At 37.7% G+C, this 24,659-nt stretch overlaps 1 protein-coding gene across 3 annotated transcripts in view; it reads left to right on the top strand.

Annotated features, from left to right (window-relative positions):
• Positions 1-24,659, top strand: part of TIAM2 (TIAM Rac1 associated GEF 2) — a 297,053-nt gene that overhangs the window by 37,967 nt on the left and 234,427 nt on the right. For all 3 annotated transcript variants that reach the window (XM_044001912.1, XM_044001913.1, XM_044001911.1), the window contains exon 2: positions 14,479-14,530. The gene's annotated coding sequence lies outside the window, so the exon portion shown is untranslated. The remainder of the gene's footprint in view (positions 1-14,478; positions 14,531-24,659) is intronic.

Consider the following 24,659-nt stretch of genomic DNA (forward strand, 5'->3'; position numbering starts at 1 on the left):
CAGTTTTGGATGTTTTGAGTTTAAAATGTATGCGATACATTTTAAGACCAGTTAGGGATGGACAAAGAGATCTGAGAATTCTCTCCATAGAGATTATAATTGAATCCATGGAATCTGATGAGTTCACCAAATGAAAAAGTATAGAGGGTTTGATCTGGATGAACTTCCAGCAAAGGAGATTGAGAAGGAGTGGTCAGGCAGGGAGAAGAATCAGGAGAGAGGAGAGTCCCAAAAATATAGAGAGAAGAGGGTTATTGAAAGGTCAAGTCAGGTCATGAAGAGTGAGGACTGAGAAAATGTCAGTAGATTTGACAAATAAAAGATCATTGTGTAGGGGCAGCTAGATGGCGCAGTGGATAAAGCACCGACCCTGGATTCAGAAGTACCTGAGTTCAAATCCAGCCTCAGACACTTGACACTTACTAGCTGTGTGACCCTGGGCAAGTCACTTAACCCCAATTGCCTCACCAAAAAAAAAATATATCATTGTGTAATTGGAGAGAGCATTTTCAGTTGAATGATGAGGTTAGAAACCAAGATGAAGGTCTGAAGCCAGAGTTTAGGTGAGAGATAGGTGAAAGGAGGTGGAGGCTCCCATTGTAGATGGCCTTCTCAAGGAACTTAGCCACGAAAGAAGAAGACAAAAAGGGCTATAATTTAGCAGGGTTGTAGGGCTGAGGTGAAAGTGTTTTGAGGATGGATGAGACATGGGCATGTTTGTAGGCAGTAGGGAAGCAGCCAATAGGACAGAGACATAAGATTAGAGAGAGAGCAAGGATGAGAGAAATAATCAGCTGGAGAAGATGAGATGGAGTAGGATCATTTGTGCATACAGAGGGACTTGTCTAGACAAAGAGAAGGACCATCTCTTCATGGGGACATGGATGAAGGAGAAAAGGTGGCAGAAGAATCTGAGTGATATGAAATGAGGAGGGGATGATGTTTAGCCAATGGCTTCAATTTTCTAAGTGAAATAAGTGAAGCAGGGGGCAGCTAGGTGGTGCAGTGGATAAAGCACCGGCCTTAGATTCAGGAGGACCTGAGTTCAAATCCAACCTCAGACACTTGACACTTACTAGCTGTGTGACCCTGGGCAAGTCACTTAACTCCCATTGCTCCATAAACAAAGCAAAACAAAAAACCCAACAACAAAAAAAGAAAAAAAGTGAGGCAAAGTTCTTGGCTGGAGGGTGGGCAGAGGGGGAGCCATGGGAGGTATAAGGAGGCACGACAAGGTTTGGAAGGAGCATTTGTGTTAATTTGTGTTAAGTGGGATAGTGAGTCAATCGGGGAAGTGTAAGAGGATTGTTTTGGTATGGTAAGAGCCCAGTTAAGGTTATGTAACATAAATTTTATAGTGGATCCATTAGTTACATTACATTAGTTCAACAACATTTGGGAGGATTGAAGGCATGAAGACAAGGCTGAGGCTTGGCAAGTCAAGATTGTTGATAGGATGTGAGAACTAGAAACTTGAGAGAAGAGGACAGTGTATACTTGAACTAGGTCACCAGAGAGGTCAAGATGGGGAAGGAAGTGTAGCCGATGTAGGAGTGATAGCTTGGGAAAGAACTGAGTTCTTAAGGAAATAGAGGGCATGCCTGATAAAGATCAGGTTTGGGGGATACAGGGAAGAAGGAGAGGTGGAATGAAACAGACTGTTAGCAGATAGTGGAATAACAGAGTTCATGAATGTGAAAGTGATGCATTTGTGAGTGATGGCATGATTAAAGGTATGACCAGCCCTTTGTGCAACTGCATTAGGATGAAGGACATGGGAAATGATTCAGTTGAGCAATAGGGAGTATCAGGTATTTAAAGAAATAACAGTATATATGTTGAAGTGCTCTAGAATGAGAGCAAGAGCTGGGGGAGAAGAGAAAGATTGTGAACCACACCCACTGAACTCTAAAAAAAAAGGGCAGTGTCCAGGTCTATATACAATTACTACTGGAATTTTCATTGGGTGGTAGATAGATTGTATGAACCTTGAAGGATACTGAGTAATTAATGGTGGTAAAAGGAGAGCCTGGATGTGGCAATGGGGAGCAAGGAGTATTCATCTCTAGTTTTTGAGCAGAGAGCCAGGGGAATGAGTGAAATTGTAGCTGGAGTGGAAAGGAAGGTTGTGTCATTAGAAGGGAAACAGGTTTCAATGAAAGCCAGAAGACAGAAGGAGTAAGAAAGGAAAAGGGTTAAGATGAGAGCTAGTTTGTTACCTATAGAGCAGCCATTCCAGAGATCACAAGGGGAAACATAAATTATCTAGATAAGAATTATCTATTTGATAACAATTATTGGGAAAACTGGAAAGCAGTCTGGAAAACGTTAGACTTATGCCATGAGCTTATATCATATACCACAATAAACTTAAAATGGACATGGGACTTGAATGCTAAAGATAACATAAACAATTCTCTTATTGGGCAGCTAGGTGGCACAGTGGATAAAGTACTGGGCCTGGAGTCAGGAAGACCTGAGTTCAAATATGGTCTCAGACATTTAGTAGCCATATGACCCTACACAAGTGACTTAACCTTTGTTAGCCTCAGTTTCCTCATCTGTAAAATGACACCTGCCTCCTATGGTTGTTGTGAGGATCAAATGAGATAATATTTGTAAACCACTTAGCACAATGCTTGGCACATAATAAACTCCACATAAATGTTAGTTATTATAGATATTGTTATTATAACTTGATCACATATATTTCACAGCTAGAGCTAGGAGGTAACTTCTTAGCCAATCAAGGAATATAGGTGATGACAAAAGATAATATATTTCCACTTGAATGAAACTGAAAAATTGTTGTATGAGCAAAATGTATACAAGTAGGATAAGAAGGGAACTGGTAACTGGGGAAAATTTTTGCATGAGATATGTGTCTGATATCCAAGATAAATAAGCACCTAAGTGCAATGGATAGAGTGCTGGGCCTAGAATCAGGAAAATTCATCTTTCTGAGTTCAACTCGACCTTAGATACTTACTAGCTATGTGGCCCAGTGCAAGTCACTTAGCTGTGCTTCCCTCGGTTTCCTCATATGTGAAATGAGCTGGAGAAGGAAATGGCAAACCACCACAGTATCTTTGCCAAGAAGAGACCCCAGAGGGGTCACAAGTAGTCAGACACAACTAAAAAATAACTGAACAACAAGAGAAATATCTAAAACCAAAAGCCATTTCCCTACATAGAAGTGGTCAAAGAATATGAACAATTTTCAGATAAAGAACTGTACATTTTTAACACAGCTACGTGACAGAATGTTCCAGATCACTTAAAATAATAGAAAAGCAAATTGAAACAAATCTGAGATTTTGTCTCATTGTCAGAAAATTAGTGAAAGATGAAAAAAAAGGTGGGAATATTCAGTTTTGGAGAAGTCATGAAAGGATACACTCATGAATTCTTGGTAGAGCTATGAATTGGTCCAGTAATTTTGAAAAGCAATTTATAATTATGCAAATGAAGTGACCAAAATGTCTAGGCATAAAGCCCCAAAGGTGAAGGGATGGTCAGTTACAAAAATAAAGTTCCCATTTATATATCGAAAGTAATTGTAGCAGCTTGTAGCAGCCCATTGATTAAGGAATAACTAAACAAAAAATACAGGAATGTAAAGGGAATATTACTTGGTTGTAAGAAATGATGCATGTGATGAATACAGAGAAGTGTGGTAAGACTTACCAAACTGATGGAAAGTAAAATAAGTTGAACCAGAAAAAAACCAAAACCCCAAATATGTACAATGGCTACAACAATAGAAATGAATGGAAATTAACAACAGGACAATCAAAATGAGCACTGCAAAAGTATAAAGACCATGTTAGATCCAAAGAATACATATGAGAAGATATTCCTTCTGATTTTTTGTTGCACGCATTCTTCATCATTGAGTTGAATACTTTTGGGAAGCAGGTTTGAATCCAAGTGTGGGATATTGCATTTTTGATAATGTTGGTTAGTTTTACTGATTTTTAAAAATATATTTACTCAATTATTTGAGCATGGGAGAGTAGAAAGATAAAGTTCGCTATATCAAGGAAATCAAGGATTTCATTTATAAAAATGAATTTTTAGGGGCAGCTAGATGGCGCAGTGGTTAAAGCACCAGCCCTGGATTCAGGAGTACCTGAGTTCAAAGCTGGCCTCAGACACTTAACACTTACTAGCTGTGTGACCCTGGGCAAGTCACTTAACCCCCATTGCCCTGCAAAAAAAAAAAAAGAATTTTTACAAATAAAAAGCTATTTTAAAGAGCTGTAATAAGTAACTATGTATGTTTGTGACCAAAGCATGCATTGATTTCTTTCTAAAGGTCTGATGAAGAAGATAATTGTGTTTTTAGATAGAACAGTCTGATTGATTTTGCTTAAATATTTAATTGTCAAGTTTTCTAATGAATATTTTCTTCTGTAGGTCTATGATTATGCATGTCTGAACCCATCTCCGTCTCTTAGTGCAGGAATGAACATTCGGAGCAGTTTAATCGTAGTCCTATCTGTGCCTCCCACTCAGTGTTTGAGACATGGAACAGGTCACTTCATCTGCTTACTTAATTGTAGAATAAGGATACTTCTAGTGATCTTTTTCATGAGTGGCATTAAGTATTAAGAAGTAAGTCCCTGTCCACACAAATGAATTGGACACTTAAGGGAATTGCCAGGATCATTTAGGTGAAAAATTGTTATTGAGAGTAATGAGGAACTGGATCCCAATATTCAGTGCTTGACGAACTCAGTCATTTGATGGTCCATTTTTCCATTTTTTGTCTGTAGAAGTATGGATAACTGGGGCAGCTAGATGGCGCAGTGGATAGAGCACTGGCCCTGGATTCAGGAAGACCTGAGTTCAAATCCGGCCTCAGACACTTAACACTTACTAGCTGTGTGACCCTGGGCAAGTCACTTAACCCCAATTGCCTCACTAAAAAAAAAAAAAAAAGAAGTATGGATAACTGAGCAACATCTTGCAGGATGTGGAGCTGTGAAAATATAAAATATAAAATTTTATATAAAAACTAAAGAAATCTGCTGTAGGTTGATCATGTTTCATTGTATTTCTTGTCTCTAGGGTGAAGTAAACTATTACACTGTATAAAGTTGTAAATGACAGGACCAACTGATCATTTAGATGGTCTTCATGAATCACACTTATCTTGGAGCTTTGGCGTGTTATCTTCCATAGATCTTAAGTGCAAATCAGGTCAAACTGATTTTGGAATGTTCCTTGTTTCCTGGTCTTCTGCTGCTTTTCCTTAGCACTGGAAAGGCCACTTCTGGGTTCATTTCATTTTGAATCATGAAATCTCATACTTGGAAGAGGCTCCAGATGTCCAACATGTACCTGAAGAATCTTTTGTTTAGTATCTCTGACAATCGGTCCTCTAGCCTTTGCTTGACTGTCTTCATTGTCAGGGAATCTTCATTCTCCTTGGGGCCCAGGTTGTCCTAGTGTCAAGGTGAGCCATGAGAGCACTCTTTCTGGGCTTGGCTGTGGGCCATGTCAAACAAACTCAGCTTCTCATTCTGCCATTTCTTCATTTGCAAACGATTAAGGCAGCTTTGATAACCCTGGAGAGGGAAGAAAGGGCATGGTGCTAAAATTCTATTGCTGACATTTTCCCAAGGGAAGTTAATGTCTGTCTCTCTCTCACACATGTGTAAATACACACACACTAAAAGTTTCATAGCCATGTCATTTTATGTATAACCCCAGCTTAAACAGCCCTTCTCAAAGAGACTCTAAATATCATTACTGTACTTCTAAGAGAGGGAGAATAGAACCTTGGTGATTAAAGTTTAGTTTACCATCATCTTTGGAGTCTGTGGGAGGTCCTGAGAGAGGATTAAGAGAAATTCTTTCCTGAGGAAGTTGGGAGAGTTAACTGCCCTAAAGGAAGAAGAGTCTATGAAAGACCACATTTTAAAACTGGCCTGTTGGCCTGAGAGGCTAAAAAGAGCTGAGTTTAAGACTTATTCTCTGTGGAAAATTCCTGAGAGACTTGGAACTATCTGCCCACAATGGACTGAGGTTGCAATGTTTTGGAGGAATCTGCATTGGCAGCATTGGCCAGTAGAGGCGGGTCTAGTTGTGACCACAGTCATAGCAGATACATTGTTTTTGCACCATGTTGCTGTTAATGAGTTATAGAGTTGGAAACATTGATGTTTGTCTCTAAGCCTTTGAGACTCGGGTTTATCTGAAAGAGAAGAGGGAGTTTTGGGGGAAAATAAGTTTTTCTGTTTTTTATAGACCTGGATTGGGGTTCAGAATAAATTATTATGAAATTTTGCATTCTAAGTACTTTCTGAATAACTCCCATTTGTAAAATAGGCAGATGGGTAGTTCAGTATGTGGAGTATCAGGCCTGGAGTCAGGAAGAACAGAGTTCCAATTCGACCTCAGGAACGGTGTGATCCTGGGCAAGTCACATAACCTCTGTTTGCTTCAGTTTCCTTATCTGTAAAATTGGAATCATAATATCACCTACCTCCCAGGATTGTTATGAGGATTACAGTGTATATAGCACATATAAGCACTACAGAAACATTATTATGGTAATATATTATATTATAATATATATACCATATATATACCATAGTACACGCTATATACTATATAAAACTATAGTTTATAGTATATGCTAAACTAATACTATAGTATTAGTAAGAATATATTAGTATACATACATCATCTATTAGTATATATAAGTATATATATAGTTTATGTAGTATATATTAGCATTGTACAAACCATATTGTATATCATAGAGTATATAGATTATATACTACTCTGTAAACTATAATTTATGAAGTATATATCATACTAATATAATATATGCTACATAAATGAAATTTAGTATTATATAGTAAATATCATATACTATTACTTTATATATTATTTACTATTACTCTATACTCTATAGTATAGAGCAAAGCTTCTTAAACTATGGGTCACAATCCCATATGGGGTTGCCTAACTGAATGTCGGGGTCAAAAATATTTGGCAACAGTAAAAGGTTATGTATGCCAATTTTATATACCTATATATCCGGGGTCATGTAAAAATCTCTCAGGCAAAAAGGGATCGTGAGTGAAAAAAGTTTAAGAAGCCTTGGTGTAGAGTAGTATAATACATATAGTATGTGTACTATAGATGACATACAGCATACTCTAGAGTATATATAATTTATATACTATATACCACAAAATATACTATATTATATACTAAAATAATATTCCATATAGTATTGTATAGTATGTATATACATGTACACAATACTATATATAGAAATAAGGTAATGAGCTACTATATATAATACAGTATAGTATAACAGTAATATACTATATATAATACTAGGTATTGTTTAATATATATTCTATGTATGTATATATACATATATACACCTCATATATGTGTGTACACAGACATATATACATATACATATATATATGTATGTATCCACACATTTATGTATATATAATGAACTAGTATCAGGCTGAGGACCTGAGGTTGGGTGTGTTTGTCTCTCAGAGCACCTGAGAAGTATTGTAGTACAGTGACATCACCCCCTTATACCCTAATATGAATTTGAATCTATGAAATCTCAGCTATCACATGGGGTTAGCCCAGATGGATGCTACATATGTTTCAAGCAGTATGGTTTGCTGTCCAAAATATTATTGACAGACAGTATGACATTGTGGAACATTAAGACTTGGAGTCAGGTGACCTGGGTTCAGATTTTACCTTAAATATTTATTATCTTTGTGATTGTGGGCAAATAATTTAACTTCTCAGAGTCTGGGTTTCCTCATTGAAAAATAGGTACAATAGTAATTGTAGTATCTACTTTCAGGGTTGTGGGAGGACAGAACTTAGCAGAGCTTAAAGTGTTGGATAAATGTGAGTTGTTATATTTTTGGTACCATAGACTTCTTCCCTTAGAGCTAGAATGCCCTAGAAATAAGTCCCATCTCTAACAGAGGTTGTGTGACTTTGAGAAGATAACTTAACTTCTTAGTATTCTATATAATTTCTAAGACTCAGTTCCAGAGAAGGTATCAATCTTCATTGGCAGAAAGAGTTCTTGAGGAGTACCACATACCAGAGAAATCACAGGCTGAGTTCCTATCCCCAACTATGATTTCCACTGATGGGTAAAATGGGCAATCTAGTTCTTAAGGTCAGAGTAGGAGAAAGTTTATCCCAGTTATAATAATCAAAACTTTTTAGAATTTTTCCAAGGATATAGATAAACAGTTTTGAAAAAGAATTGCATGCTATCAAAAACCTTATGAAAAATTATTAGTGATTTGAAACAATGAAAAAATGATAATTCTGAGGTTTTACCTTATACTTAACAAATTGACAAAGATGATAAAAGATGAAAGTACTGCTAGCAAAGCTGTACACTGTTAGGCACACTAATACACTTTTGGCAAATTTAGCCATTCTAAAAAAAAAAAACCCAAAACCAACATCCGTGTAATTCTGTAGTATGACGTGCTTAAAAAGTTTATGCCCTTTGACCCAGAAACCTCACTGCTGGGCAAATTTCCCAAGAAAGTCAAAAGTAGAAATCCAGACACGTGCATACCAAATCTTCATAGAAGTATTTTTGTGGTAGAAAAACACTGGAAACAAAATGAGTGCACATTGACTAGGAAAAAATGCCCAAAGGAACCCAGACTATGGCTAATTATAATTGCTAGTCTTAGCTCCAGAGAGGAGATAACCAGGTACCTCTGAGGTAGAGGAGTATGAAGTAGAGTTGTCTATACTTTTAGAGTTAGGAGTTTTGTTGGGTGTTTTCCCTTACCTGTTTGTTAAATGTTACAGTTCCTGTGTATGTGTGAGAAAAGAAGAGGTAGAGAGGGGGAAAGGAAGAGAGGAAGGGAAGAAAGGAAGGAGAGCATGACAAAGAGATCCAGAAATGACTATGACATTAACAAGGGCATCAATCAAACTTATTTTGAAGTACAATTCTTTTTTTTTTTTTTTTAGTGAGGCGATTGGGGTTAAGTGACTTGCCTAGGGTCACACAGCTAGTAAGTGTTAAAGTGTTAAATGTCTGAGGCCGGATCAAACTTATTTTAAAGACATTCATGATAACAAATATATTATAGGGGAAAGTTCCACCTTATTTAAGTGGCAGGGTAATGACTTAGCAGACTTCGTATGCATAATCACACATGGATATTTGGAAGTTGATTATATTTCAGAGTTGCATTTTTTCTATATTTGACTTAGGATCAGAGATTTAGAGCTGGACAGTACCTTAGAGGTCACCCAGTCTAACCACCTTCATTTTACAGTTGAGGAAAATGAATCCCAGGGACCTTATGAGACTTATACAAGATCACAGAAGTAACAAGCGGCAGGACAGGGATTGTTATTTACCAGAGTAGTACTCATGTGCATAAGATATTTCACAGTTAAAAAAACCTGTTTTCTTGGTTAAATTGTCTAGAACCCCAGGTCACACAGTTTTCCTCCCTGCTCCCTACCCAGGCAATTTCCTTCCAAAATAGGAACTAAGGAAAAAGCTTCCTAATAATCAGGGATATTCAAAAGTGGAACAATCTATTCCTGGAGGCAGTGGGTTCCTCCTTACTTGGGGGGTCTTTAAATAGGTTTGGATAACCACTTGTGCACTGTATTGTAGAAGGGATTCCTTTTCAGGTATATGTTAGATGGAGTGGCCCTTGAGGTCTCCTCATATTCTGAGCACACACACACACACACACACACACACACACACACACACACACACTCAGTTAAATGGAAAGGCTGTTTTGATCAACACTATCTTAGGCACTGTAACAAAGGCGAACAACGGGGGCAGCTAGATGACGCAGAGGATAGAGCACCGGCCCTGGAGTCAGGAGTACCTGAGTTCAAATCCGGTCTCAGACACTTAACACTTACTAACTGTGTGACCCTGGGCAAGTCACTTAACCCCAATTGCCTCACTTAAAAAAAAAAAAGGTGAACAATGGATTGGATTAGTTACTCAAGTGTAATTGTGGAGTCAGCATGGTACAATGGAAAGAAAGCTAAATTTTGGATTCATAGGATTAGAGTTTGATTTCCAGATCTGCTGGTTACTACCCTGTAAGATCATAGACAAGATATTTAACATTGTTGAATTTCATTTTCCTCATCAAGAAAATAAAGAGGTTGGACTCAGATGACCTCTAAGCTACCTTCCAACTTTCCTCTATGTTCTTAACCATCCTATATCTTAAATTGTTTTATACCTATCTGTGTTGCTGACATCTTCCCAAAATAATGGCCAAGTCTTTTTTGTTTTGTTTTGTTTTGTTTTGCGGGAAAATGGGGGTTAAGTGACTTGCCCAGGGTCACACAGCTAGTAAGTGACAAGTGTCTGAGGTTGGATTTGAACTCAGGTACTCCTGAATCCAGGGCCGATGCTTTATCCACTGCGCCACCTAGCTGCCCCCAATGGCCAACTCTTTAAAGATGTTGAACATAATAGCCATCTAACACATATTTGAATTTAATTAAATTGAATTTTTAAAATAGAACTCACTCAGCTTGTTAATTCTTATAAATAATCAGGGAAATTAAAGCTGAGAAAGTCCTGAAATGAGCCTGTAAAAATGTCCTGGAGAAAATGGAATCATCAGAAAAACAGGCTAATCAAAATATGACCTTAGTAAATAAAAATGGATCACTAATTTAATGGTGATTGGTTCTGGGAAATCGTGATGCACTCAGTGCTGTAATTAATGCATTTGAGCCCAGGAATTGCTGAAATGATACTGAAATAGTTACTTGTGCATAATTAATCCTGAGACACTAATATTTCCACCTTTACAAATGAATTTTAATTTCTCTATGCCAAAGATTCATTTTCAGTGTTACTGATAAGCATTTTTAAAAAAGATATCTTTGCTGTCTCTAAAGTTTTTGTAAATGTATATGTCTAAGTAATTCAAGAAAGAAAAACTTCATATAGAGATCCTAGCTCTTTGGGGCTTTGGGGGTTGACAAATTCCAACGTAGAATAGTAGAAAGAGTGGTGGATCAACAGTCAGAAGAGGACCAATCATGTCTTGACTTGCATGTAAATTTTTTAAGTGAAGCCAAGTTGCACAAAGTCATCAGCCTCACTCTGACCTGGGTTAAATCCCAACCTAATTGGGTAGAATTTGTGCTTATCCATTGTGTTAGCTTTCTATTCTAGCTTTATGTCTTTTGCAAATTTGATAAACATTTCATCTGTCTTCAATAATACTATTTTCCGTGCATCATTCAAAGAGTTCCCCATATTCCACTTCGTCCAGGAAATCTTTCTTAGAGAAATATGGGAATTTTAAGTTTTCTTTAGCCTTTGCTCAGCCCACAAAATTAGCTCTCATTTTTTTCTTCACTCCCCAAACACACTAACTGGCTTTCCCAGTTTCTGGTTTCTTATATATATGCATTCTATGCATTCATATTCAGAAACACATAGATCTTTAGAATTGAAAAAAAAAACCCTTAGGCTTTATCTAATATAATGCCATCATTTTACATGAGGAAATCAAGGCACAGAGCTGGGGGAAAACTAGAACTCATCTCCTCGTTCCCAATTCAGTACTTTAAAAAAATTATATTTGTTCCTTTGTCTTTACATGTCAGTGTTTTCTCTGACAGTTGGTAGAAGCCATGTCTATTTAGGCTGGGTAAATGGCATAGTAAAAAGTGTAGAACTTGGAGTCAGGAAGACCTGAATTCAAATCCTGTCTCAGATGCTTGTTAGCTATGTGACTTTAGGGAAGTCACTTCTCTAAGTCTCAATTTCCTCTTCTGTAGATGAAGAGATAATACTAATACTGACCTCTCTGGGTTGTTACAAAAATCAACTGGGATAATATATGCAAAGCTCTTTGCATATTTTAGGGTTCTAGAAAAATGCTAGCTATCATCATCATAGCAAACATTTATTTAGTACTTAACATGTAGGTATTGTGCTAAGCACTTTACAATTATGTCTCATTGGATCTTCACAACAACCTGGGGAAGTAGGTGCTATTATTATTTCCATTCTACAGATGAGAACACCAAGGCCAAGAGAGGTGAAGTGACTTGCCCAGGTTCACACAGCTACCTAGGAAGTATCTGAGGCTGGATTAGATCTATCCACTGTGACACTTAGCTGCCACCTCCTTCTCTCCCTGCTCCTCTCCTTCCTCTTCCTCTCTTTTTCTTCTTCCTCTTTCTCCTACTACTCTTCCTCTTTCTCTTCTCTTCTCCTCCTTCTCTTTTTGCTCTTCTTTGTCTTCTCATCTTCTTTCTCTTCCTTTTCTCCTCCTCTTTTTTCCCTCACTTCCTTCTACTCCTCCTCTTCCTCCTCCTGCTTTTTCCTCTCTTGGCAAGCCCTTAATCACCCCTTCTTTCTTCTTTCTCATTTGCCAGGGTCTTGTCTAACCCTGAAAGGGGAACCAGATTCTATAACAATGAGAATCATTGCTTATTTGAGAAAAGGGTTTCAAAGCACTGAACTTTGTAAAGATTACCCCATCTTTCTCTCAATCCCTATGTTTTCCTCCCTCCACATAACCCACCTGTTACTGGGAGAAGAATTTGAGCATTTCAGCTCCTATTGCCCTTTGCCTTACCATCTGCCAAGCTGCCCTCTATGGCCAGTTTTTCATCCTGCTCTTTCTTGCCTTCAGATTGTAAGTCTTTTGGTGGAGACAGTTTTCTTTGTTCTGAATATTCTCTACTTTAGAGTGCTGCTGAAGGGGCTGGGGCTGGGAAGGAGAGGGGCAGAATGCCATGCCTCCCTTTCTTCCTTTATGTGGACTGATTGTGCATCTCCTTAGTAATATTGGTGGGGGGACTTTAGGCTTTAAGGGTAAAAGTTATTGACTTTTCCCCCGCATCCAGCCATCCTGTGCCTCCTTTTTGCTGTCTGCATCTTAATTGCTCAACAAAGAAAAATGTTCAACCTTTCTAGAGCCTAGATTTAAGCCCTTTTCTGACTTAGGCATAGGATATGGCTTAGAGTTCATCTGAAATAGCTAGACTCATGCTATTTCTTTTGAAGTATCCTGAGTCTGAGAAAGCAAACAAACATTTTCTATATGTGATGTAGTGGAAAGAACGTTAAGTTCAGAATTGAATTTGAATCCCCCCTCTGTTATTTACTACTTGTGGAACCTTAGGTAAAGTCATTTTTTTTTCTCCTTTGGGCCTCAAGACCCTTCATTTCTGTTTTTTTTTTGCGGGGCAATGGGGGTTAAGTGACTTGCCCAGGGTCACACAGCTAGTAAATGTCAAGTGTCTGAGGCCGGATTTGAACTCAAGTACTCCTGAATCCAGGGCCAGTGCTCCATCCACTGCGCCACCTAGCTGCCCCTAGACCCTTCATTTCTAAAGTGAGGGTTTGAATTATATTAGCTCTTAAAGTGCCTTCTAGCTCTAAATCTTCTGATGCTATATTATTTGTTGAATTAATAATAATAATATAATTTATAATATTACTTACTATGTGCCAACACTGTGTTAAGCGCTTTATAATTATTTTCTTATTTGATCCTCAGAGCAACGTTGGGATGTAGGTGCTATTATCCCCATTTTATATATGAGGAAACTGAGGCAAACAGGTTAAGTGACTTGCCCAAGGTCACACAGCTGGTAAATATCCGAGGTCAATTTGAACTAAGGTCTCTGACTCCAGGCTCAATCTCTGTGCGCTGCACCTTTAGCTGTCAAAAGGGAATGGGTTTAAATAAAAAAAAAGGGTTTTTTGTTACTTTAGGAAGAATTTACCAATTACAACCCAGTAGAAAATCCACTGAAGTCCATGCTTATTAGCCAAACATTCACAATCTGGCATTAGCCCACCTTCCCAGCTTTACCTCACATGACCATTATGATTTTTAGAACATCATTGTATTTCTGGCCAATGAATGGTTAAGAATGTAATAGCAAATGACATTTACTTGGGATCAGAAAACCACTACACGTTGAAAAAATAAAAGAAAGCCTTCTATCTTTCACTCCCAGGTTCTTTGAAAATATATGGTATATACACCCATACACATGTACATTTATTTGTTTTTTGTTGTTGTTGTTTGTTTTTGTGGGGCAATGAGGGTTAAGTGACTTGCCCAAGGTCACACAGCTAGTAAGTGTCAAGTGTCTGAAGCCAGATTTGAACTCAGGTGCTCCTGAATCCAGGGCCAGTGCTTTATCCACTGTGCCACCTAGCCGCCCCCTCACATGTACATTGATAAGCTGTACTTGAATAAGAATTTAGTGAGCAGGAGACCAACGTTGAGTAAAGGCTGCAAGTTCCATTATGTTCAGCTTTATAACCTGAAGTCAGATTAGCAAAACACCAAAAATTGAAATGATTATTGACTTGACTAACAATGTTTTTTATCAGTATAACAAGATTTTTTTCTTTTAAAAACTATGTTTGACTCTTTAGTAAATAGAATAATTTTCTACTTTTAGGTATGTGAGTGGGGTCCTAAGGACCAGCCTCCTGGAGCAGAGGGCCCTAAAGGTAAGAATATGATTTAATGTGTGTTCTTACCATTACCTTCTTAGATACTGATGGAAAATAGAGTGGGGCTAGAACATTAGTAGGTCTGTGCACATGAATCCTAGATATCTTTAAATAAGCAGGGCAACAAAATGTGAGTAGGGGAGTAGAAACTTCTGACAGAATAATGTCATTCAGCTAACTAATGGGATGTATTCAGGGAACAATAATATAGCCAAAGATAAGTCATATCCAAAGAACACTGCTGTAAAGAGAGATAGTTAGCCTTTGGGGTTATGGCAACTAGTTAATCTAGTTTATATTCATCCTGTTTTTTATAGTGCTCCCTGCCCCCTACACCATAGTGGCAATAGTTTGTATTGCACTTTTCTGTTATGAAGAGACTTTTGACCAAAAACAGGCACTATGAATTTATTCTCATGTCCTGTTACATTAAGAATTTTTAGAGGGGTTCTCTGTGAAGTTATATCACATTTTTCACAGTAATTGTGAACCTGGGCCAGTCTCCTGTCAGAGAAGATGCATAATCTTTTCTTCTTCTCTCAAACTTATAATTACTTTCTCATCTTTTTTCCCTGTTTGTTTCCTTACTTAGATAAATACTTCATCAATCAAAGATCAGAATAATCACACCCCTAAGGGAATTGTTCAGTGTCACTCACAGCTTTAATGGAGTTGTTACCCAGCCTTTGTCATTGTAAGGAGCTCTGCCTAGTGACCAGATGGAGTCATTGGAAACAATTTGCTGAGTGTTATGGAAGAAGAAATTTAATGAGGCTCAGCTATTCAGTGTAAGAAAGAGTAGGGTCTTGTTATGTTTTTTGTTAAATCCTAAGAGAGTACAATTTTTAATTAGAGATGAGATTTTCATAAGCAACATGATGCATATTTATTTATGATCAAGAAAATGAAGGCAGTAGCATAGGAATAGCTTCCTATTCACCTTTTGTCAGGGAATGTATTGTATAGTGTGGACAGATGCCAGTCTAGCTATTCAACATGGGTAAAGCTCTTATTTTTAGATGTAGATTTGCAGGGTCCAGATTGCCAACTGTTCTAAGCGCCAACAGTGTACTGGAAGACAATTGTCAAGCTCATTTTCACTCTTTGGACAAAACCAGAATTTGCATTCATGTCTGCAGAGGTGAAAGAATAGCTTCTCAAAACCTGTCAAACTTTGACTGTCGCTCCAGCAGGATGTTTTATGTCACAAAAAGGAGAGAAAAGAAGAATGATTCTTTGTAGGCTTTTTGAAAAAAAGAGGTAGGGGTGGGGAAAGGCTTTTTAAACTTGTTTTTGATTGTGTTGAATAGAACTCTTGCCTACTTTGGTTTCATCTTTGGAATGATGAAATGAGATCAATGTTGCTTAGTATCAGTTAATTTCACTGTAGTGGTCATTTACTATGGAATGAATTTGACTGGGTTATGCTTGGCTGGGACTAAAGTCATTCCAAAGAGGGTGTGGTGGAAAAAAACATAGTGGGAGTGAGTAAAAGTGTTAGTATTATACAGAAGCCTTGTCCATGATCACTGGAAGAAGAGAATTCAGTAATAGAATAAAGCAAAATAATTAACCTCTTCTTGTTCACAAGTTCAATTTCCTAGTCATGCGTAACTATTTTCTTTCTTTTATTTTTTTTGTAACTATTTTCAAATGAAATTTTTTAAAATTACAAGCTTTATTTCAAATAAACATGGAAAATAAGTAGTACCTGTCTTCTAAAAATTTCAAATTTTTTTAAATTAAAAAGGCAGATTTCAATTTTTTTCTTGGCTTCCTACTCTCTCTTTTCCACTTACAGAATTCATGACATTTTCAGTGTGATATTAAACCCAACTGAGGTACAAATTGGAAAACTCTCTCTTTCTATATATATATATGTACACACATATATACACACATATACACATATATACATATATGTACATACATACATATATATTTTCAAAAGAGGGAAAAGAAGTGGTATGTTGGAAGCAAGGTACTTTCTAATAAATTAGCTAATGTTCTCAAGTGAAAGTATCTCATGTTGAGATTCCTTATACTAACTTTCCTTCCCTTTTCCTCCCTTTTCAACTTAACTGAAAGCTAAAATTTAATAGCTTTGCTGAGTTTAATTGTCTTTTAAAAATCTGCTTATTGGTTGAATGTCAACAAAACTATTCCCCACCCCCTATTTTCCCCCACTGAATTCCATCTCACATTTCTGTCAAGGCAGTTTGAGCTCCGGTATGTGCACGCACACAGTTAGGCTATTCTTTGAAATACATTCACTTTTTATATAGTTGGTTGCCCCTTCTTAAAGTCTCCTGGCCCTGTTAGCTCTTTGGCTCATATACAATTTGGCAGAATAGAGGATCTTGGATTATAGCTGAAAGGGTTATTCAGTTCAACCCACTAATTTTACAGATTAGGGAAACTAAGGCCCAGAGAGACTTAGTTACTTTCCCAGCATGTCTGAGGTAGGATTCAAACCCATATTTTTGTGACTTCGACTAGTGCCATATTCACTGTATCACTAGATGTCTTGTAGGCATTTCAAAGTCAAAATGTCCAAAACTGAACTCATTTGATTTCCTTCCAAACCCTTCCCCTTTTCTGGACTTTCCTAATATTGTCAAGGACACCACCATCCTTCCATTCACCTAGGCTTGCAACTTTGGAGTCATTCTCAGCTCTTCACCCCTAACCCTCCATATCTAATCTATTGCCAAGTTCTTATGTTTCTACCTTTGTGACATTTCTTCTATATTTCCCCCTCTCTCATCTTTTTTCCTATCCCACGGTCCCATCCTGCTATAGACCCTCATTCCTTCACTCCTGGACAATTGTGATGGCCTGCTGGTTGGTCTCCCTGCATCAAACTTTAACCTACTCCATTCCATCCTCCCCATAGCTGCCAAAGTGTGAGATGTAAACCACAGGCCTGACTATGCCATCCCCATCTCTCACCAATAAACTCTACTGGTTGCCTGTTATTTCCAGGATCAAATAGAATTTTTTTTGGTTTGTTTTTTTAATACCTTTCCTAACCTGACCTCTTCCTACCTTATGAGTCTTCTTATATTTTTACTTCTCTTTTTCTTTTTCTTTCATCTTCCCTACCCCTTGGTTTCCATTAGGTATTATGCTTACAGGAGTATTTTTCAAGAAGCTAAGTCGTAGATTTAGTGCCTTCCTTTTTGTTGTTGTTGTTATGAACTCAGAGCACTTCTATGCTGGTAAAATCTGGAGGCCTGCATCAAACACTTCCTATGCTAGAGGGAGCAAAATAATCCATTCATTATTCAATACCTAGAATAGGCTTTATTCTTGAAAGCAAATCTGAATGTGAAATCTTTTTTATAACATGATTCTTCCTGTTAAAAGGCTGAATTCAGAGCCCTAGTTTATGGATTGAAAACATACTCCAAGCATGATTAAAAGGACTTATCTTCATACAACTTTAATTTTCCTTGTTACTTATATAAGCTGGTATTTGAGAGCATTGCTTTTGAATGACTATATTGGTAGAACCTGAGAATCATGTAGCAAAATTTGGTGATATAACATAACTGGGATCATGAGAAAGAAACCTGTCACTTTCTTACCACCTATAGAATGGCTCCTGTAGCCCTAAAGTTAATATTTGATCATTTTCAGCCATTTGGTGCCAGGACAGAGGTTTGGGATAAAATGGATGGTTCTTTTCATTAGATGAATGAGTCTGTGTACAAGCAAACAATGTTCCCTTAACAGGGAAGTTAAAGAGGCACTTGTCAGCCATGATGTTTTTTTCCTTGAGGAATTCTCTGAACTGCTTTATGGGATCTGTGGGAACACAGTTTGAGAAATGCTTCTCTAAGCTCACATAGAACAAGCACTTTACTGGGACCCAAAAGAGATTTGGGTTGTCCCAGATCTATAAATGAGCTGAAGGAGTGTAAGTCACTTTCCCAACCGGGCCCTTAGTTTCCTTATTTGTAAAATCAAAAGGATGTATTTAGATGATTTCTGAGATCCCCTCTTACTGCTAACATTCTTTTTAAAAAAAACATTTTTAGTTATAGTTTTGGGTTCCAATTTTTGTCCCTCTTTCCCTCCCTCCCCTCCCCCTCCCTGAGGTGGCAAATAATCAGATATGGGTTATACATGTATGATTATATAACACATTCCTATATTTGTCATTTTGTACAAGAAAACTTGATTAAAAGAAAAAAAAAGAAAGAAAGTGAAAAACAGCATGCTTCAGTCTGTTCCATCAATATCAGTTCTTTCTTTGGAGGTGGATAATATGTTTCATCAATAGTCCTCTGGAATTGTCTTGAATCATTGTATTGTTGAGAATAGTCAAGTCATTCACAATTCTTCATCAAACAATATTGCTCTCTCTGTGCACAATGTTCTCTTGATTTTGCTCACTTCACCATACATCATTTCGTACATGGCTTTCTAGGCCTTTCTGAAGTCATTCTGCTTGTCCGTCCGTCCGTCCTTCCTTCCTTCCTTCCTTCCTTCCTTCCTTCCTTCCTTCCTTCCTTCCTTCCTTCCTTCCTTCCTTCCTTCCTTCCTTCCTTCCTTCCTTTCTCTCTCTCTCTCTCTCTCTCTCTCTCTCTCTCTCTCTCTCTCTCTCTCTCTCTCTTTCTTTCTTTCTTTCTTGGCAAGGCAATTGGGGTTAAGTGACTTGCCCAGGGTCACATAGCTAGTAAGTGTTAAGTGTCTAAGGCCAGATTTGAACTCAGGTCATCCTGACTCCAGGGCTGGTGCTCTATCCACTGTGCCACCTAGCTGCTCCCTGCTTGTCATTTCTTATAGCACACTAATATTCCATTATCATCTTATACCACAGTTTGTTTAACCATTCCCCAATTGATGGGTATTCCACAAAAAGAGCTGCTATAAATATCTTTGTAAAAATATGTCTTTTTCTCTTTCAGGGGATGTCTTTGGGATATAAACCTAGCACTGGTATTGGTGGATCAAAGGGTATGCCCAGTTCTAGATCCCTTTGGGTATAGTTTCAAATTGCTCTCTAGAATGGTTAGATCTTTTCACAATTCTACCAACAGTTCACCATTAACATTCTATAATTCTAAGCTTGTTTCAACTTAGGGTGAAAATTGGAAGTGTAAAGCAGGTAAAATTGGCTGTTGGTATATACTTGAGTTTTGGAAATAATTGTTTTTATTTGTCTAGTATGTGTAAATTTATGGTAGCTGAGTAGGATCAAGTACTTATTTTCTTCATTTTCACATCAGAGGAAACATGGAGAATGTTCCATAAATGTGTGTCTGCTGTTAAAATTTATAAGACTGGCACATTTTGTTTTCATTTTCTAGAAGTTCAGACTTATTTGGAGTTCTTTATGTGTCCAAAGGAATGATGATAGATATTAATTTTTATAGGCAGTTTAGAGGTGAGAAAGATAAAACTAGAATTCCAACAACCATTTATCTCCCTAAAGGTTTAGAATCTTTACTGACTAAGGGTATCATTCCTTTTTACACCTCTAAGCACCTTAAGAAGGACTTGTCTGATAGAAGGCAGGATAGTGTAGTGTAAAGAGTGCTAGACTTCCAGTAAGGAGATGCCTCAGTTCAAATCCTTGTTCTGATAGTGGCTGCTTGACTGGGGAATTCACTTCTTCACCCACAAAATGGAGGTAATAACACTCAGGCCACTTACTCCATAGGGCTGTTAGGAGGAAATGTACTTTGTAGACTTTGAACAACTATATAAAGGTGAATTATTAATTCTAGCTGTATGAAGAATTCTACAGTGGCATAAGTATATATGCTGGTTCCTAAGTATAATTTTTTTTTTTTGCAGGGCAATGAGGGTTAAGTGACTTGCTCAGGGTCACACAGCTAGTAAGTGTCAAGTGTCTGAGTCCAGATCTGAACTCAGGTCCTCCTGACTCCAGGGCCAGTGCTTTATCCACTGTGCCGCCTAGCTGCCCCATAAGTATAATTTTTTAGGAGGCCCTCACCAACCACATCACACTTAGAAATACCTTCATCATATACTCTGGCCATTCCTTCATTTCTAGTGCTGTAGGATGACTTAAGCTACTAGTAGTTCTGCCCATGACCAGCACTAAGAATCACTTATATTTTCTTTTTTCTTTTTCTTTTCTTTTTTTTTTTTGCAGGGCAATGAGGGTTAAGTGACTTGCTCAGGGTCACACAGCTAGTAAGTGTCTGAGGCTGGATTTGAACTCAGGTCCTCCTGAATCCAGGGCCAGTGCTTTATCCACTGCATCACCTAACTGCCCCTCACTTATATTTTCAAAAAGGGTATGTCTAAGGGAAAGATTACATTCTCCACAAGACCTCAAGGATGGACCTAAAAGAAGTTCCTGGGACCAAGATGATTGTACCATAAAACCTGGACATTAAATGTTGTAGAAAGAAAGGCTTTTGCAAAAAGTAGGCATGGCATATATGGTAAAGGAAGCTGGGTAGCATCAGTGTTTGCCAGATGCTGAGAACAAGCTTTAGGGATGCTAAGATTGTGAGAAAAAAAGTCCTGCTGTGACTGAGGCATAGGACAGCAGCAGCTGCTGTGAGTGGGGAGATTCTAACACTGAATATGTAAATTCCATACCCGCCCCCTCCCCAAATCTAGTCATACAAGAGCCATTTGCTGTGTTCTCTCTTGCACTGGAGTCTGGGTATTGGCTAAGTCTCCATTACTAAGGGGATTAGCCCCTCATACTACTAGATGGGTAGGGAGGGAGGAGAGGAAGAGAGGATGTAGTGTTAGATATTGTTTTCTAAAATTCTGAGTAAACAGACTACTTTTTTTTGTGAGGCAATTGGGGTTAAGTGACTTGCCCAGGGTCACACAGCTAGTAAGTGTCCAAGTGTCTGAGACAGGATTTGAACTCAGGTCCTCCTAACTCCAGGGTCGGTGCTCTATCCACTGCACCACCTAGCTGCCCCAAACAGATTACTTTAAAAATATATCTTTCTGTTATGGTATGTTAGACTGGTAAAGACTGAGTTTGGATAGTCTTATATCCACTTAGACTCAATTATTCCCCATTTTGAATCTAGTACTTGAGCAGAATGAAAGCTGCAAATTAACCCTCCTGCCCCACCCCCTGGACATGCACATATAAAAAATAGCACTTGTCATTTTTTTGTTGTTGTTGTTGCTCTTGTTGCTCTTGATTCTGGGCATGTACTTTAGTTCAACTTTTCTGCTTGTTTGCATGTCTAGAATAATAATATGAATATGTAGTGTGTGTGTGTGTGTGTGTATGTGTGTGTGTGCGTGCGCACTAACACTGGTTAATCACAACTAACGAATGTAGCTAGGGGCAGGTTTCTAATTAAGTTGCATCACATAATTATCTTTATTATTTGCTGTCCTCAGGCATGGATACCATGCTGAGGAAGGTGGTGTTTTTCCTCCCAGCAGGGTCAGCCTCTCTGGCAGACTCAGCAGGTGGTTGTATTGGTAGTTTGGGATTCATTTTTCTTCTATTTTTCATCAACTGTGAGAAATTTGAATATTATTGACATCTCACACAATACATGTCATAAAGGAAGCAAAATGGTAGAATTTCAGAGCCTAAAGGAGCTGTAGAAGTCATCTCATTCAAACCTCAAGTTTAACTGCTGAGCAAGCTCAGGACCAGAGAGGCAAAGTCATTTTTTTTCCCCAAAGGTGATAATATAATTATAGTCTAAACTAGAATCTGGAGCTCCTAGTCTTGTCTGGTGACCTTTACACTATTATCACATGAAGAGTGGTTTATTATTTTCTAGGAAGTTATAGAGGTTCTCTTAAGTCTTTTAGGATAGGCTAGGAGGTGGCCACGAATTCAAATAACAGCAGTTTAAGAATGAACAATTTAAAATATTCTGGGGATATAAAACAAAGTGCTGATGCATACATGGGTGTCTCAGCAACTTCAGCTGGAACTGTGAAAGCTTGTGTTTATTGTTTAGTAGGGGGGAAAACCCTTTTCTAAGGGCCTTAATCAGAATGAAAATGTTCTGACACTCTTTAGTCTTCTAACCTTTCCATATGTTCCCTGAGACCTCATGGAGAGTGTTATTGTCAAACTCAGCAGGAATGGTAATTATGCTGAACAAAATCTTCCTGTCAATTAAGCAATGACATAGCTGGGTGGGAAGCAGTCCCATAGAAACTTAGATTCTGTGTCTCCTCCTGATTCTATACTTGGTTGTCATGAAAAGTTACAAAGGGAGTTCTCTTTGCTGCTGAGAGAAAATGGGCTTACAATGTACTCCAAGACACATCTCAGTTACTGTTTATTGCAATTCTGTTGTAGTAGCGAGCATAACTTGCAATAAGAGGATCATTGCCCAAGATAGGAATTTTTTTACTAAAAAAAATTCTTTTTGAAATGGTATCTAATTTTTTTTTGGGGGGGGGGTCCAGACCTACGATTTTATTGGCATATGGGAAATTCTTGTGAGTAAATTTCCTTTACCAAGGCAGAGCTACAAATGTTCAGCAAGTCATACTCACAGAATTATAGATATATAGCTGTACAGGATCACAAAGGGTATCTGGACCAGCACCCCATTTTGCAGATGAAAAAACTTACATAAGCAGAATTTGCTGACACCCCCAAACCAGTGTTCTTTCCAACATCCCACACTGCCTCCTTAAGGCAGTAAGGTGATGAAGGGGATAGAGTGCTGGGCCTAGGGTCAGAAAGACCTCATATTCAAATCCAGCCTCAGATACTTACTGTCTGTGTGACTAAACTAAATTCTAAGTGTTCTCTATTGCTTAAGGAATACAATTCATCTTGGAGCAAAGTAAATTCCTCTTTGAACTACTACTATTTAGCATGTTTATATATATATATATATATATGTATATATCGCATTATTTTAGTATTAGAAAAGAACACATACATGCACAGAACACATCTATACAAAAGAACATACATATGACTATATATGTGTTCATATATACATACATATATTCTTTTCTAATGCAGAAGTAATACTCTTGTTTCAGTGTCTGGGTAATATTGACGACATCGATTATTAGTAATTATAATATGGCACTTTAAGATTTGCGAAGCACTTTACATGTTATTGCATTTGACCCTCATTTGACCATGTGAAGCTAATGTTCTTAACTCTACGTATAATACATGGGGAAAGTGAGGTTCCAACATGTGACTTGCCTGTAGTTACATAACTAGTTGGTCTCCCAGGTGGCAAAGAGACCCAAATCCTCCTGATTCCAGGTCCAGTACTCTATGCACTCCATGTAAAGGTGTTCGAGGGTGAAGCAATCAATGCTAATGATGAAATTAGGGGGAAGTTGCAGAGTACCGATAGGAGAAAGACGATGTCATACTTAGTGGCATATCTGCCTTTTTCAGTTAGTGAGATCATATGTAACTTAACTTTTTTGTTTTTTATCTAATCCTTAGTAAACTCAAATGGCACAAAGCCAGTGCTCGGAATAAATCAAGTCCTAGAATATCAAGCTATGAATTTTGATTCAAAGAATTTCCAAAGTATCAAAGATATCTCTATGATAATATAAGAAGTCCAAACTTCTTTGTAAATGGTAGCATGGACTTTGTTACACAAACAGACCTATGGACTTAAGTACTATGCATGGAATGCATTTTTTGTTTCTTATCTCTTTATAGTGTGAAGACTTGAGACTTAAAAAATGTGAACTTGGGCATTATCTTTCCTCTGCTTCTGGTATATGTAACTGAATATTTTTTAAAGAAAGTAACAATCTTAAAAATCTCAGGTACTGAAGACATTTTTACAGAATAAGTAATTCTCTGCTACCGATACTGCATTGAATATGGGGTTCCTTGGACATAAACTACATCCATAAAAGGTTGCAGTAGATCTCCTTTAAAAAAAAGTTTAGATATCTATTGGAGATAATAATGATCAGTGTTACTATAGCTAGCATTAAAGTACTCTAAGATTTTTTTTTTTAATTAGTGAGGCAATTGGGGTTAAGTGACTTGCCCAAGATCACACAGCTAGTAAGTGTTAAGTGTCTGAGGCCGGATTTGAACTCAGGTACTCCTGATTCCAGGGCCGGTGCTCTATCCACTGCGCCACGTAGCTGCCCCACTCTAAGATTTTTAACACATTTTATGTATGTTATTATAGTTAAT

The sequence above is a fragment of the Dromiciops gliroides genome, chromosome 4 (assembly GCF_019393635.1).
Source record: "Dromiciops gliroides isolate mDroGli1 chromosome 4, mDroGli1.pri, whole genome shotgun sequence".
In the NCBI taxonomy this organism is placed as follows: Eukaryota; Metazoa; Chordata; class Mammalia; order Microbiotheria; family Microbiotheriidae; genus Dromiciops; species Dromiciops gliroides.